Source organism: Hordeum vulgare, chromosome 3H (assembly GCF_904849725.1).
Source record: "Hordeum vulgare subsp. vulgare chromosome 3H, MorexV3_pseudomolecules_assembly, whole genome shotgun sequence".
NCBI classification, from domain to species: domain Eukaryota; kingdom Viridiplantae; phylum Streptophyta; class Magnoliopsida; order Poales; family Poaceae; genus Hordeum; species Hordeum vulgare.
This window is the reverse complement of record NC_058520.1, coordinates 434195973-434209968: the sequence shown is the minus strand read 5'-3', so window position 1 is coordinate 434209968 and position 13996 is coordinate 434195973. Positions and strand designations below refer to the sequence as shown.

Genomic DNA, 13996 nt, shown 5'->3' with positions numbered 1-13996 from the left:
ATTCAATCATGGATCACTCTCTGTACCTCTCAACAGACTTTGAGTCAAGGCACACATCAGGTGCGGTACCCAGCATGGCATACTTCAGATTCTACGGCCAAGGCATAGAAGACGACCTTCGTCTATTCTCTTTATTCTGCCGGGGTCAGGTTTTGAGTCTTACTCTAATTCACACCTCACAACGCAACCAAGAACTCCTTCTTTGCTGATCTATTTTGAACTCCTTCAAAAACTTGTCAAGGCATGCATCTTGTTGAAACTTCTATTAAGCGCTTTTGATCTATCTCCATAGATCTTTGATCCTCAACGTTCAAGTAGCGCAATCCAGGTATTCCTTTGAAAACTCCTTTCAAACAATCTTGTATGGTTTACAGAAATTCTACATTACTTCTAATCCACAATATGTCAACCACATATACTTATCAGAAATTCTATAGTGCTCCCACTCACTTCTTTGGAAATACAAGTTTCTCATAAACCTTGTACAAACCCAAAATCTTTGATCATCTCATCAAAGTGTATATTCCAACTCCGAGATTCTTGCACCAGTCCATTGAAGGATCACTGGAGCTTGCATACTTGCTAGTATCTTTAGGATCGACAAAACCTCCTGGTTGTATCACATACAATGTTTGCTCAAGGAAACCGTCGAGGAAACAATGTTTTGACATCCTATGTGCAATATTTCATAAATAATACAACAACTACTAACATAATTCTAACAGACTTTTAGCATCACTACGAGTGAGAAAGTCTCATCATAGTCAACTGTTTGATCTTGTCGGAAACATCTTTGCGACAAGTCGAGCTTTTCTTAATAGTGATTTATCACCATCATCGTTTGTCTTCCTTTTAAAGATCCATATTTACTCAATAGTCCTATGACCATCAAGTAGTTCTTACAAAGTCTACACTTTGTTTTCATACATGGATCCTCTCTCGGATTTCATGGCTTCCAGCCATTTGTCGGAATCCAGGCCCACCATTGCTTTCTCCATAACTCGTAGGTTCATTGTTGCTCAACAACATGACCTCCAAGACAGGGTTACCGTACCACTTTGCGGTAGTGCGCGATCTTGTCAACCTACGAGGCTTGTAGTAACTTGATCCGATGCTCGATGATCACCATCATCAGCTTTCACTTCAATTGGTGTAGGCGCCATAGGAACAACTTCCTGCGCCCTGCTACACACTGGTTGAAGTGATGGTTCAATAACCTCATCAAGTTCTACCACCCTCCCACTCAATTCTTTCGAGAGAAACCTTTCCTTGAGGAAGGATCCATTTCTAGAAACAAACAGTTCGCTTTCAGATCCGAGATAGGAGATGTACCCAACTGTTTTGGATATCCTATGAAGATGCATTTATCCGCTTTGGGTTCGAGCTTATCAGACTGAAACTTTTTCACATAAGTGTCGAAGCCCCAAACTTTCAAGAAACGACAGTTTAGATTTCTCTAAACCTCAATCTATACTGTGTCATCTCAACGTAAATACGCGGTGCCCTATTTAAAGTGAATGCGGTTGCCTCTAATGCATAACCCATAAACGATAGTGGTAATTCGATAAGATACATCATAGCATGCACCATACCAAATAGTGCGTGGCTATGACATTCACACACATCATCACACTATGATGTTCCAGGTGGCATGAACTGCGAAACAATTTCCACATTGTCTTAACTGCGTACCAAAGCTCGTAACTTAGATATTCATTTCTATGATCATATCGTAGACAGTTTATCCTTTTGTTACGACGAACTTCACTCTGAAACAGAATTGAACTTTTCAATATTTCAGACTTGTGATTCATTAAGTACATACTCTTGTATCTACTCAAATCGTCATTGAATTAATAACATAATGATATCCACTACGTGCCTCAGCACCCATTGGACTGCATACATCAAAATGTATCACTTCCAACAAGTTACTATCTTGTTTCATCTCAATGAAAACAAGGCCTTTCTCATGTGGTATGATTTGCATGTCACTAGTGATTCAAAATCAAGTGAGTATAAAGATCCATCAGCACGGAGCCTCTTCATGCAATTTATACCAACATGACTCAAGCGGCAGTGCCACAAGTAAGTGGTACTATCATCATTACCTCGTATCTTTTGGCACCAATATCATGAACATGTGTAACACTACCATCGAGATTCAATAAACCATTGAAGGTGATTATTCAAGCAAATAGAGTAACCATTATTCTCTTTAAATGAATAATCGTATTGCAATAAACACGATCCAATCATGTTCAAGCTTAACGCAAGCACCAAATAACAATTATTTAGGTTTAACACCAATCCCGATGGTAGAGGGAGCGTGCGACGTTTGATCATATCAACCTTGGAAACACTTCCAACACGTATCGTCACCTCGCCTTTAGCTAGTCTCCATTTATGACGTAGCTTTCATTTCGTGTTACTAATCACTTAGCAACCAAACCGGTATCCAATACCCTTGTGCTACTAGGAGTACTAGTAAAGTACACATCAGCATCATGTATATCAAATATACTTCTTTCGAATTTTGCCAGCCTTCTTATCTACCAAGTACCTAGAGTTGCTCCGCCTCAGTGACCGTTCCCCTCATAACAGAAGCACTTAGTCCCGAGCTTGGGTTTAATCTGGGGTCTCTTCATTAGTGCAGCAACTTCTTTGCCGTTTCACGAAGTATCCCTTCTAGCCCTTGCCTTTCTCAAAACTTAGTGGTTTTACTAACCATCAACTATTGATGCTCCTTCTTGATTTCTACTTTTGCAGTGTCAAACATCGCGAATCGCTCAAGGATCATTGTATCTATCCTCGATATGTTATAGTTCAACACGAAGCTCTCACAACTTGGTGGCAGTGACTTTGGAGAACCATCACTATCTTATCTGGAAGATCAACTCCCACTTGATTCAAGCGATTGCCGTACTCAGATAATCTGAGCACACACTCAACGATTGAGCTTTTCTCCTTTACTTCGTGGACAAAGAATCTTTGTCGGAGGTCTCATACCTCTTAACAAGGGCACAAGCATGAAATCACAATTTCATCTCTTTAGAACATCTCTTATGTTCCGTGACGTTTCAAAACGTTTTCGGCGCCTTGCTTCTAAGCCATTAAGTATTTTGTACTGAACTATCGTGTAGTCATGAGAAACGTGTATGTCGGATGTTCACAACATCTACAGACGATGCTCGAGGTGCAACACACCGAGTGGTGCATTAAGGACATAAGCCTTCTGCGCAGCAACGAGGACAATCCTCGGTTTTACAGACTCAGTCTAAAAAGTTTGCTACTATCAACTTTCAACTAAATTTTCTCTAGGAACATATAAAAACAGTAGAGCTATAGCACAAGCTACATCGTAATTCGCAAAGACCATTAGACTATGTTCATGACAATTAGTTCAATTAATCATATTACTTAAGAACTGCCACTCAAAAAGTACATCTCTCTAGTCATTTGAGTGGTACATGATCCAAATCCACTATCTCAAGTCCGATCATCACGTGAGTCAAGAATAGTTTCAGTGGTAAGCATCTCTATGCTAATCATATCAATTATACGATTCATGCTCGACATTTCGGTCTCATGTGTTCCGAGGCCATGTCTGCACATGCTAGGCTCGTCAAGCTTAACCTGAGTGTTCCGCGTGTGCAACTGTTTTGCACCCGTTGTATGTGAACGTTGAGTCTATCACACCCGATCATCACGTGGTGTGTCGAAACGAAGAACTGTCGCAACGGTGCACAGTCGGGGAGAACACAATTTCGTCTTGAAAATTTAGTGAGAGATCACCTCATAATGCTAGTGTCGTTCTAAGCAAGATAAGGTGCATAAAGGATTAACATCACATGCAATTCATAAGTGACATGATATGGCCATCATCATGTGCTTCTTGATCTCCATCACCAAAGCACCGGCACATTCTTCTTGTCACCGGCGTCACACCATGCTCTCCATCATCATGATCTCCATCAACGTGTCGCCATCGGGGTTGTCGTGCTACTCATGCTATTACTACTAAAGCTACGTCCTAGCAATATAGTAAACGCATCTGCAAGCACAAACGTTAGTTTAAAACAACCCTATGGCTCCTGCCGGTTGCCGTACCATCGACGTGCAAGTCAATATTAACTATTAAAACATGATCATCTCATACATCCAATATATCACATCACATCATTGGCCATATCACATCACAAGCATACCCTGCAAAATCAAGTTAGACGTCCTCTAATTGTTGTTGCATGTTTTACGTGGTGACCATGGGTATCTAGTAGGATCGCATCTTACTTACGCAAACACCACAACGGAGATATATGAATTGCTATTTAACCTCATCCAAGGACCTCCTCGGTCAAATACGATTCAACTAAAGTTGGAGAAACCGACACTCGCCGGTCATCTTTGAGCAACGGAGTTACTCGTAGCGATGAAACCAGTCTCTCGTAAGCGTACGAGTAATGTCGATCCGAGCCGCTTCGATCCAACAATACCGCGGAATCAAGAAAAGACTAAGGAGGGCAGCGAAACGCACATCACCGCCCACAAAAACTTTTGTGTTCTACTCAAGAAGACATCTACGCATGAACCTAGCTCATGATGCCACTGTTGGGGAACGTCGCATGGGAAACAAAAAATTTCCTACGCGCACGAAGACCTATCATGGTGATGTCCATCTACGAGAGGGGATTTCTGATCTATGTACCCTTGTAGATCGCACAGCAGAAGCGTTAAGAAACGCGGTTAATGTAGTGGAACGTCCTCACGTCCCTCGATCCATCCCACGAACCGTCCCGCGATCTGTCCCACGATCCGCTCCGATCTAGTGCCGAACGGACGACACCTCCGCGTTCAGCACACGTACACCTCGACGATGATCTCGGCCTTCTTGATCCAGCAAGAGAGACGGAGAGCTAGATGAGTTCTCCGGCAGCGTGACGGCGCTCCGGAGGTTGGTGGTGATCTAATCTCAGCAGGGTTCCGCCCGAGCTCCGCAGAAACGCGATCTAGAGGTAAAACCGTGGAGGTATGTGGTCGGGCTGCCGTGGCAAAAGTTATCTCAAATCAGCCCTAATACCTCAGTATATATAGGAGGGAGGGAGGGGAGGAGGCAGCCTCAAACCCTCAAGGTTTGGCCGAAATTTGAGGTGGAGGAGTCCTACTCCAATCCTACTTGGAGTAGGATTCCACCTTCCCACTTGGAAACTCTTTCCACCTTGTGTTTTTCCCTTCTCAAACCTTATGGGCCTTAGTGGGAACTTATTCCAGCCCACTAGGGGCTGGTTTATCTCTTCCCATAGCCCATGAGACCCCTTGGGGCGTGACTCCCCTCTCGATGGTCCCCGTCACCCCTCCCGGCACTCCCGGTACATTACCGATGAGCCCGAAACTTTTCCGATAATGCCCGAAAACTTTCCGATAACCAAATGAGGTCATCCTATATATCAATCTTCGTCTCCGGACCATTCCGGAAACCCTCGTGATGTCCGTGATCCCATCCGGGACTCCGAACAACATTCGGTAACTAACCATATAACTCAAATACGCATAAAACATCGTCGAACCTTAAGTGTGCAAACCCTGCGGGTTCGAGAACTATGTAGACATGACCCGAGGGACTCCTCGGTCAATATCCAATAGCGGGACCTGGATGCCCATATTGGATCCTACATATTCCGAAGATCTTTATCGGTTGAACCTCGGTGCCAAGGATTCATATAATCCCGTATGTCATTCCCTTTGTCCTTCGGTATGTTACTTGCCCGAGATTCGATCGTCGGTATCCGCATACCTATTTCAATCTCGTTTACCGGCAAGTCTCTTTACTCGTTCCGTAATACAATATCCCGTGACTTACACTAAGTCACATTGCTTGCAAGGCTTGTGTGTGATGTTGTATTACTGAGTTGGCCCCGAGATACCTCTCCGTCACACGGAGTGACAAATCCCAGTCTCGATCCATACTAACTCAACGAACACCTTCGGAGATACCTGTAGAGCATCTTTATAGTCACCCAGTTACGTTGTGACGTTTGATACACACAAAGCATTCCTCCTGTGTCAGTGAGTTATATGATCTCATGGTCATAGGAACAAATACTTGACACGCAGAAAACAGTAGCAACAAAATGACACGATCAACATGCTACGTCTATTAATTTGGGTCTAGTCCATCACATGATTCTCCTAATGATGTGATCCCATTATCAAGTGACAACACTTGCCTATGGTCAGGAAACCTTGACCATCTTTGATCAACGAGCTAGTCAACTAGAGGCTTACTAGGGACAATGTTTTGTCTATGTATCCAGACATGCACTGTGTTTCCAATCAATACAATTATAGCATGGATAATATACGATTATCATGAACAAAGAAATATAATAATAACTAATTTATTATTGCCTCTAGGGCATATTTCCAACAGGAGCAACTATCATAATTGAATTCCTTGAAATCCATGGTAGTAATTTCATTACTACTCAAAGTTTTAATATCTTCTACTCCACTTTTAATGCTTTTAGCATCAAGATAGATGGACTCCGAATCATTGGGGCACTTTTCAACCAAAGTGGATTCATATCCAGCCCCATCATCATTAGGTTTGACACAAGAAAACAAAGATTCAATGGGAGTCACACCAAGCACTTTAAGATCTTCGTGATTCTTATCACAAGAACACGCATTTTTAAGCCATTCATGTCTAGCACGAATTTGGGCGGTTCTTTCTTTGCTCTCAATCATGGAAACACACATAGCTTTCAAAGTTTCATCCATATTGATCTTGTGAGGAGCACATCTAACTTTCAAAGCATCAACATCACTAGACATTCTATCAACGCTCTTAGCCAAATCGTCAATTTTCAGTAGTTTTTCCTCTATGGACGCATTGAAAATCTTTTGTGAGTTGATAAACTCTTTGATATTACTCTCTAGATCAAAGGGTAATCTATTGTAATTTCCATGAGTATTGTTGTAGGAGTTGCCAAAGTTATTAGAGGAGTTACTAGGAAAAGGCCTAGGAACATAGTTTCCTCTAAAAGCATTGTTGTTGCCAAAATTATTCCTACCAACAAAATTAACGTCCAAGCTAGCGTTGCTACTCTCAATCAAGGAAGACAAGGATCACTTCTACTAGCAACCAAATTCATTAACTCATCCATCTTAGCACTCAACGAGTTAATTTCTTCTATAGCGTGTACCTTCTTACTAGTAGGTGACCTTTCAGTGTGCCAGTGAGAGTAGTTCATCACGATATTGTCTAGGAGTTTTGTGGCTTCCCTTAACGTGATTTCCATGAACGTTCCACCTGAGGCGGAGTCCAAGATATTTCTAGAAGCGAAATTCAAGCCAGCGTAAAAGATTTGTATAATCATCCAAAGATTCAAGCCATGAGCAGGACAATTTGTAATCATCAATTTCATTCTATTCCAAGATTGTGCAACGTGTTCATGATCAAGTTGCCTGAAATTCATGATATCATTACGGGGAGAGATAATCTTAGCCGGCGGAAAATACTTGGATATATAAGAATCTTTGCACTTATCCCAAGAATCGATACTATTTTTGGGCAAAGAAGAAAACCAAGTTTTTGCGCGATCTCGCAATGAGAAAGGAAAAAGCTTCAATTTAATCACATCATTATCCACATCTTTCTTCTTTTGCATATCGCAAAGCTCAATGAAGGTATTAAGATGGGATGCGGCATCTTCACTAGGAAGGTCGGAGAATTGCTCTTTCATAACAAGATTCAGCAAAGTAGCATTGATTTCGTATGAATCCGCACTACTGGCGGGAGCAATAAGAGTACTAATAAAATCATTATTATTAGTATTCGAGAAGTCACAAAGTTTGGTGTTTTTATTCATGGTGACTTCAGCAAGCAAGGAAGCACACAAGCGAACAAAGAGCAAGCGAGAAAAAGGGCGAACGAAAAGGCAAACGAAAAAGGCAAGTTGTGAAGTGGGGGAGAGGAAAACGAGAGGCAACTTGCAAACAAAGTAAATGCAAGAGATGAGTTTGCGACACTTACTTGGATGAGTTCTTGACTTGATCCTCCCTGGCAACGGCGCCAGAAATTCTTCTGCTACGACAACAGACAACAGCGCCTGAAATTGACACGTTGACGGAGACTGGGCTTGCGTTGGTTTTTCCCTTGAAGAGGAAAGGGTGATGCAGCAGAGGAGCAGTAAGTATTTCCCTCAGTTTGAAAACAAAGGTATCAATCCAGTAGGAGAATCTCGTCAAGTCCAGAGTACCTGCGCAAACACAAAAGAGCTTGCACCCAACGCTTTAAAGGGGTTGTCAATCCCTTCACGATTGATTGCAAAGCGAGATCTAAAGGCGGAAAGTGCAACAAAGTAAAAAGTGTAAGGCTGAAAATATGGTGTGGAGTAGACCCGGAGGCCATAGTGTTCACTAGAGGCTTCTCTCAAAATAGCAAGTATTACGGTGGGTGAACAAATTACTGTCGAGCAATTGATAGAACCGCGCAAAGTCATGACCATATCTAAGGCAATGATCATACATATAGGCATCACGTCCGAGACAAGTAGACCGATACTTTCTGCATCTACTACTATTACTCCACACATCAACCGCTATCCAGCATGCATCTAGTGTATTGAGTTCATGACGAACAGAGTAATGCCTTAAGCAAGATGACATGATGTAGAGGGATAATCTCAAACCAATGATGAAAACCCCTTCTTTTTACCCTTGATGGCAACAACACGATGCGTGCCTCGCTACCCCTTCTGTCACTGGGTGAGGTCACCGCATGGTATGAACCCAAAACCAAGCACTTCTCCCATTGCAAGAATCATAGATCTAGTTGGCCAAACAAAACCCACAACTCGAAGAGAATTACAAGGATATGATATCATGCATAAGAGAGATCAGAAGAAACTCAAATAAGATTCATAGATAATCTGATCATAAATCCACAATTCATCGGATCTCGACAAACACACCGCAAAAGAAGATTACATCGGATAGATCGCCATGAAGATCATGGAGAACTTTGTATTGAAGATCCAAGAGAGAGAAGAAGCCATCTAGCTACTAGCTATGGACCCGTAGGTCTATGGTGAACTATTCACGCATCATCGGAGAGGTCATGGTGTTGATGAAAAAGCCCTCCATATCGAAATCCCCCCTCCGGGAGGGCACCAGAACGTGCCCCAGATGGGATCTTGCGGAGACAGAAGCTTGCGGCGGCGGAAAAGTACTTTCGATTATCTTCTGATTTTTCTAGGATTTTAGGGAATATATAGGCGGAAAACCTAGGGCAGAGGTGCCACAGGGAGCCCACAAACCAGGGTGGCGCGGGCCCCCCTGGCCGCACCATGAGGGCTTGTGGGGTCCCTGCACGCACATTGCCCTGATTCTCCGGCTTCTCGATCTTTTTCTGTTTCGGAAAAAATCTTTTTGGCAGTTTCATTCCGTTTGGACTCCATTCAAAATCCTCCTCTAAAAGGGGTCAAAGACATGGAAAAAACAGGAACTGGCACTTGGCACTGAGTTAATAAGTTAGTCCCAAAAAATATATAGAAGGCATACAAAACATCCAAAGTTTGACAAGATAATAGCATGAAACCATCAAAAATTATAGATGCGTTGGAGACGTATCACTGTCCAGTGAACAGTAGTGGGAGCATGAAGAAACTGACATACTTTGTTAACAGCAAAGGAAATATCAGGTCTTGTAAGAGTCAAGTACTGAAGTGCACCTACCAAACTTCTGTAATTGGTGTTATCATCTTGATTCAAAAGATTTCCTTCAGTGAGAGATAGTTTTTCAGAACTAGACAAAGGAGTTGGGGATGGTTTACATCCTTGCAGCCCAACTCTTTTTACCAGATCAGTTGCATACTTTTCTTGAGAAAGATGAAGTGTATCTCCATGTTTCTTTACTTCAATGCCTCAGAAGAAGTGTAGATCTCCCAAATCCTTCGAGGAAAATTCTGCACTTAAATCTTTGAGCAACCGTGCTACTGCCTCATTAGATGAACTTGTGACAATAATATCATCAACATAGATAAGCACAAATATTGATGTATTTAATTTGTTGTAGATAAATAATGAGGTGTCAGCTTTAGAGGGAGTGAATCCAAGTGCATGTAGTTTGTGACTAAGACGTGAGTACCATGCTCTGGGATCTTGTTTCAGCCCATAGATGGCTTTGTCAAGCTTGCAAACATGTGAGGGTGATATTTTATCTTCAAACCCAGCAGGTTGTTTCATATAAACATCCTCTTCCATAATACCATGAAGAAACACATTCTGTACATCTAGCTGTCTAAGGCTCCATCCCCTCGAAACAACAATTCATAGAACAAGACGAATTGTGGCAGCTTTTACTACAGGACTAAAGGTGTCCTCATAGTCTAGACCACATCTTTGTCTAAAACCTTTGGCAACAAGTCTGGCTTTATAACGATCTATGGTTCCATCAGACTTTCTTTTGATTCTGAAAACCCACTTGCAGTCAATTAAATTTTTACATTGTCGTGGGGGAACTAGATGCCACGTCTTGTTTTTTCTGGAGAGCCATGTATTCTTCTTGCATCGCATTTTTCCATGTTGTGTCATTGAGTGCCTCTTGAAATGTAGGAGGTTCACCTGTGGAGCAAGCTAAACCAAATTTGGTGATATGTTTATAATTTAAGGATTTTATTACCCCTCTTTGAAGACGTGTTCTTGGGGGTGTTGGAGCAGCAAAAACAGCCAAATCAGCAGGAGGAGGCTCCACAGAGGATCCTAGATCACCCCCTGCCGCCCTGGATCCCAAGAATGATACGCTGGGAGCACCGGGATCTTCTGTGGCAATTGTCGGCGAGGTAGGCATCGATGTAGTGCGAGCGCGGCGTGCATCAGTAGGACGCGGGCTGGCAGGTGGTTGTCGGCACCGCGCGTAACTGTGGCCCACACCATTGGGCCAGCGAGCCAGGGATGACCGCGTGGCGGTTGGCGGCTCAACCGATGCGGGACCAGGCGAAGCACAAGGTGGAGACAGTGACGCGCTGTCGGCACATCGGGAAGCGGAGCCACGCGCGCCATAAGGTGCGTGGGGCGCTGTTCGTGGGAGAAGTGCGCTCCAGGCTGTTGCTGCGCCAACGCTGATCCCGGAGGTGATGCGCTGCCAGGCTGCAGGAACTCTGATCCCGATGGGGATTTGCTCCACAGCAAGGGACACATAAAATGTTGTCCCAAATCTGCTTCTTGTAGCAAATTTTCTTCATCATTTGCAACCGCGATTTTTCCTGTATCACCAGTAAACTCATGCACACTAGTATGAGGATTAGTCAGCAGTGATTCGTTGCAATTATTTTCCCCAATGTTTTCACCAAGAAGATGAGGAGACAAAAGAAGGATTTCTTGCTGAAGAAGGGCACCCGCATTGGGATGAAGTCCGGAGAAAGGGAATTTAGTTTCATCAAACACAACATCCCCGGAGATGTAGACACGACCTGTGGATATATCAAGACATTTGACTCCTTTGTGTTGGGCACTATAGCCAATGAACACATATTGCTTAGAGCGAAACATGAGTTTGCGAGTGTTGTAGGGACGAAGGTTTGGCGAACATGCACACCCAAAGACACGAAGTGATTTGTACTCTGGTTTGATTTGGAGGAGACGCTCTGTAGGAGTTTCATAGTTGATGACACGACTAGGTAGCATATTTATGAGGTGCACGACAGTGAGGAATGCTTCATCCCAGAATTTGAGAGGCATAGATGCTCATGCAAGTAGGGCAAGACCTACTTCAATAATGTGCCTATGCTTACGTTCAGCAGACCCATTCTGTTGATGGGCATGTGGCCAGGATACATGACGAGACACACCAAGTTTTTGAAAGAAGGAGTTCAACTTTTCATACTCTCCTCCGCAATCAGATTGCACTGCAATGATTTTGGTGTCAAACTTGCGTTCAACCAAGGCTTGGTAGTTTTGAAACACTTGGAAGACATCGGATCATTTCTTAAGGAGATAGATCCAAGAATATTTGCTATAGTCATCAATGAAACTCACATAATACGTACGTCTACCAACAGAAGTGGGAGCAGGCCCCCACACATCAGAAAAAACAAGTTGCAAGGGTTTGGTAGAAATACTTGTGGAAATTGGATAAGGTAATTGATGGCTTTTAGCCTTTTGACATGAATCACAAATTGTTTCATGACTATGCTTTCCAATATATGGAAGCTTATTTTTCCTAAGCAATCTCTCAACTAAAGAAAAAGATGCATGTCCTAATCTATCATGCCACCGAGATGATGAGAGCTTGGTGACACCACATGCTTGTTTATTCATCCTCCTAAGTGCAGGAATCAATGGGTAAAGCCCTCGAACACATCTACCTCGATATAGGATTTTCTTCGTGACCTGATCCTTGATGCAAAAGAAGAAAGGGTGAAACTCAAGAAAGACATAATTATCAAGGGCTATACGATGCACAGATAGGAGATTCATGGATGCTTTGGGACATGAAGGATTTTTCTTAGGTGAATTTTACGATGAGGGGTTTTAATAATTGAATGACCAATGTGACAGATCCTCGTACCTTCTCCATTTGCAGCATGTATCTGATCGTTGCCGCGGTACTTCTCCCTCATGGTCACTTTTTCAAGTTCACCCATGATGTGATTGGTGGCACCACTGTCAACATACCAGTTGGTGTCCACTCCGTATGATCCATCAGCTCCACCGGCAAGTTTTTCATCTTGGGAAGAGTCTTCATCTTCCTCAAAACGGTACCAGGAATCTTTTGCTGAGTGTCCCGGTTTGCCAGAGATCTGGCATCGAACAGCATCGGGACGAGATTGGTTGGGGGGGGTTGTTGCGGTGACCCTTAGGGTTGTTGTAGGAGGTCCGCTCACTGTTGGTGTTGTTGCCGTTGTTGCCGCGAGGATTGCCACCTCCACCTCCACGGCCACGGCCATGGAAGCGAGAGGAATTCCTCCCGCCACCTCCACGACCACGGGAGGCTCCGTTTGCTGATGATTTGAAGCCATTGTCGTTGCCGCGGTAGAGCGCCACCCTCTGGTCGAAATTTCTCATCTGAGCAAAGAGCTCATCGAGCGTGAGCGGGATGGTGCGAGCATCCAGTGCTGAAACCAACAGCTGGTACTCCATGTCGAGCCCCGCGAGGATATGTGAGATCAGCTGATCATCCTCGAGAAGTTTTCCTGCGGTAGAGAGTTCGTCTGCAAGCGTCCGCGTGTGAGCGAAGTACGCTGCGACGGACTGATGTCCCTTCTGTGCATTAGCAAGGGCTATGCGGATGTTGTTGATGCGGGAGATATACGTCGAGGAGAACATCTGTGCAAGCGCCGTACAGAGATCGAGCGCATGGGAGATAGATGTAACCTACACAAGTACTTCCTTTGACAAATTATTCAGCAGGTATCCCAATACCTGTTGATCTTCCCTGGCCCAGACTTGGTGCAGGGGGTTTGGTGTTGTCTCCTCTTTCCCGTCTGCTGCCTTGGTGGTGACAGTCATGGCGGGCTCCTTCGCGGTTCCATCGACATAGCCGAAGAACCCCGCGCCTTGGAGTTGGGGCGTGATCTGTGTACGCCATAGCACGTAATTGGTGGCGGTAAGCTTCTGGCCAGTGAGGCTAGCCGAAGGGAAGCTGGATGAGGAGGACATGGCGACGTGATGGAGAGAGCTCGTGGCTAGATGAGATGGAAGAGGATGGTTCCGTATACCATGTGAGAATATTGGGAACATCGTACCCTATCGAGGGCGACGGTTGCGTGTTAAATAGCCAGGAGCTTAACCCATGGGATATGCGTACAAGTTGTTGAGATTACAAACTTGGAGGACAAGAGATATAGAGATAAGATACAACCGGTTTAAGAGAGAATAACAAGGATTAAACTACCAGATCTAGCTCTATGTAATATCTCGGTCACGCATACAATAATGTGTTTAACAGGACATGGTCAAAAGTATTCTCCCACAATTTTATCGTTTGACTATT

At 43.7% G+C, this 13996-nt stretch overlaps 1 non-coding gene across 1 annotated transcript; it reads right to left on the bottom strand.

Annotated features, from left to right (window-relative positions):
* Positions 1 to 13052: 13052 nt before the first annotated feature.
* On the bottom strand, positions 13053 to 13191 carry LOC123445818. Its single transcript, XR_006631187.1, has one exon. It is a non-coding gene; the product is annotated as a small nucleolar RNA Z247 (small nucleolar RNA).
* Between the last annotated feature and the right edge of the window lie 805 nt (positions 13192 to 13996).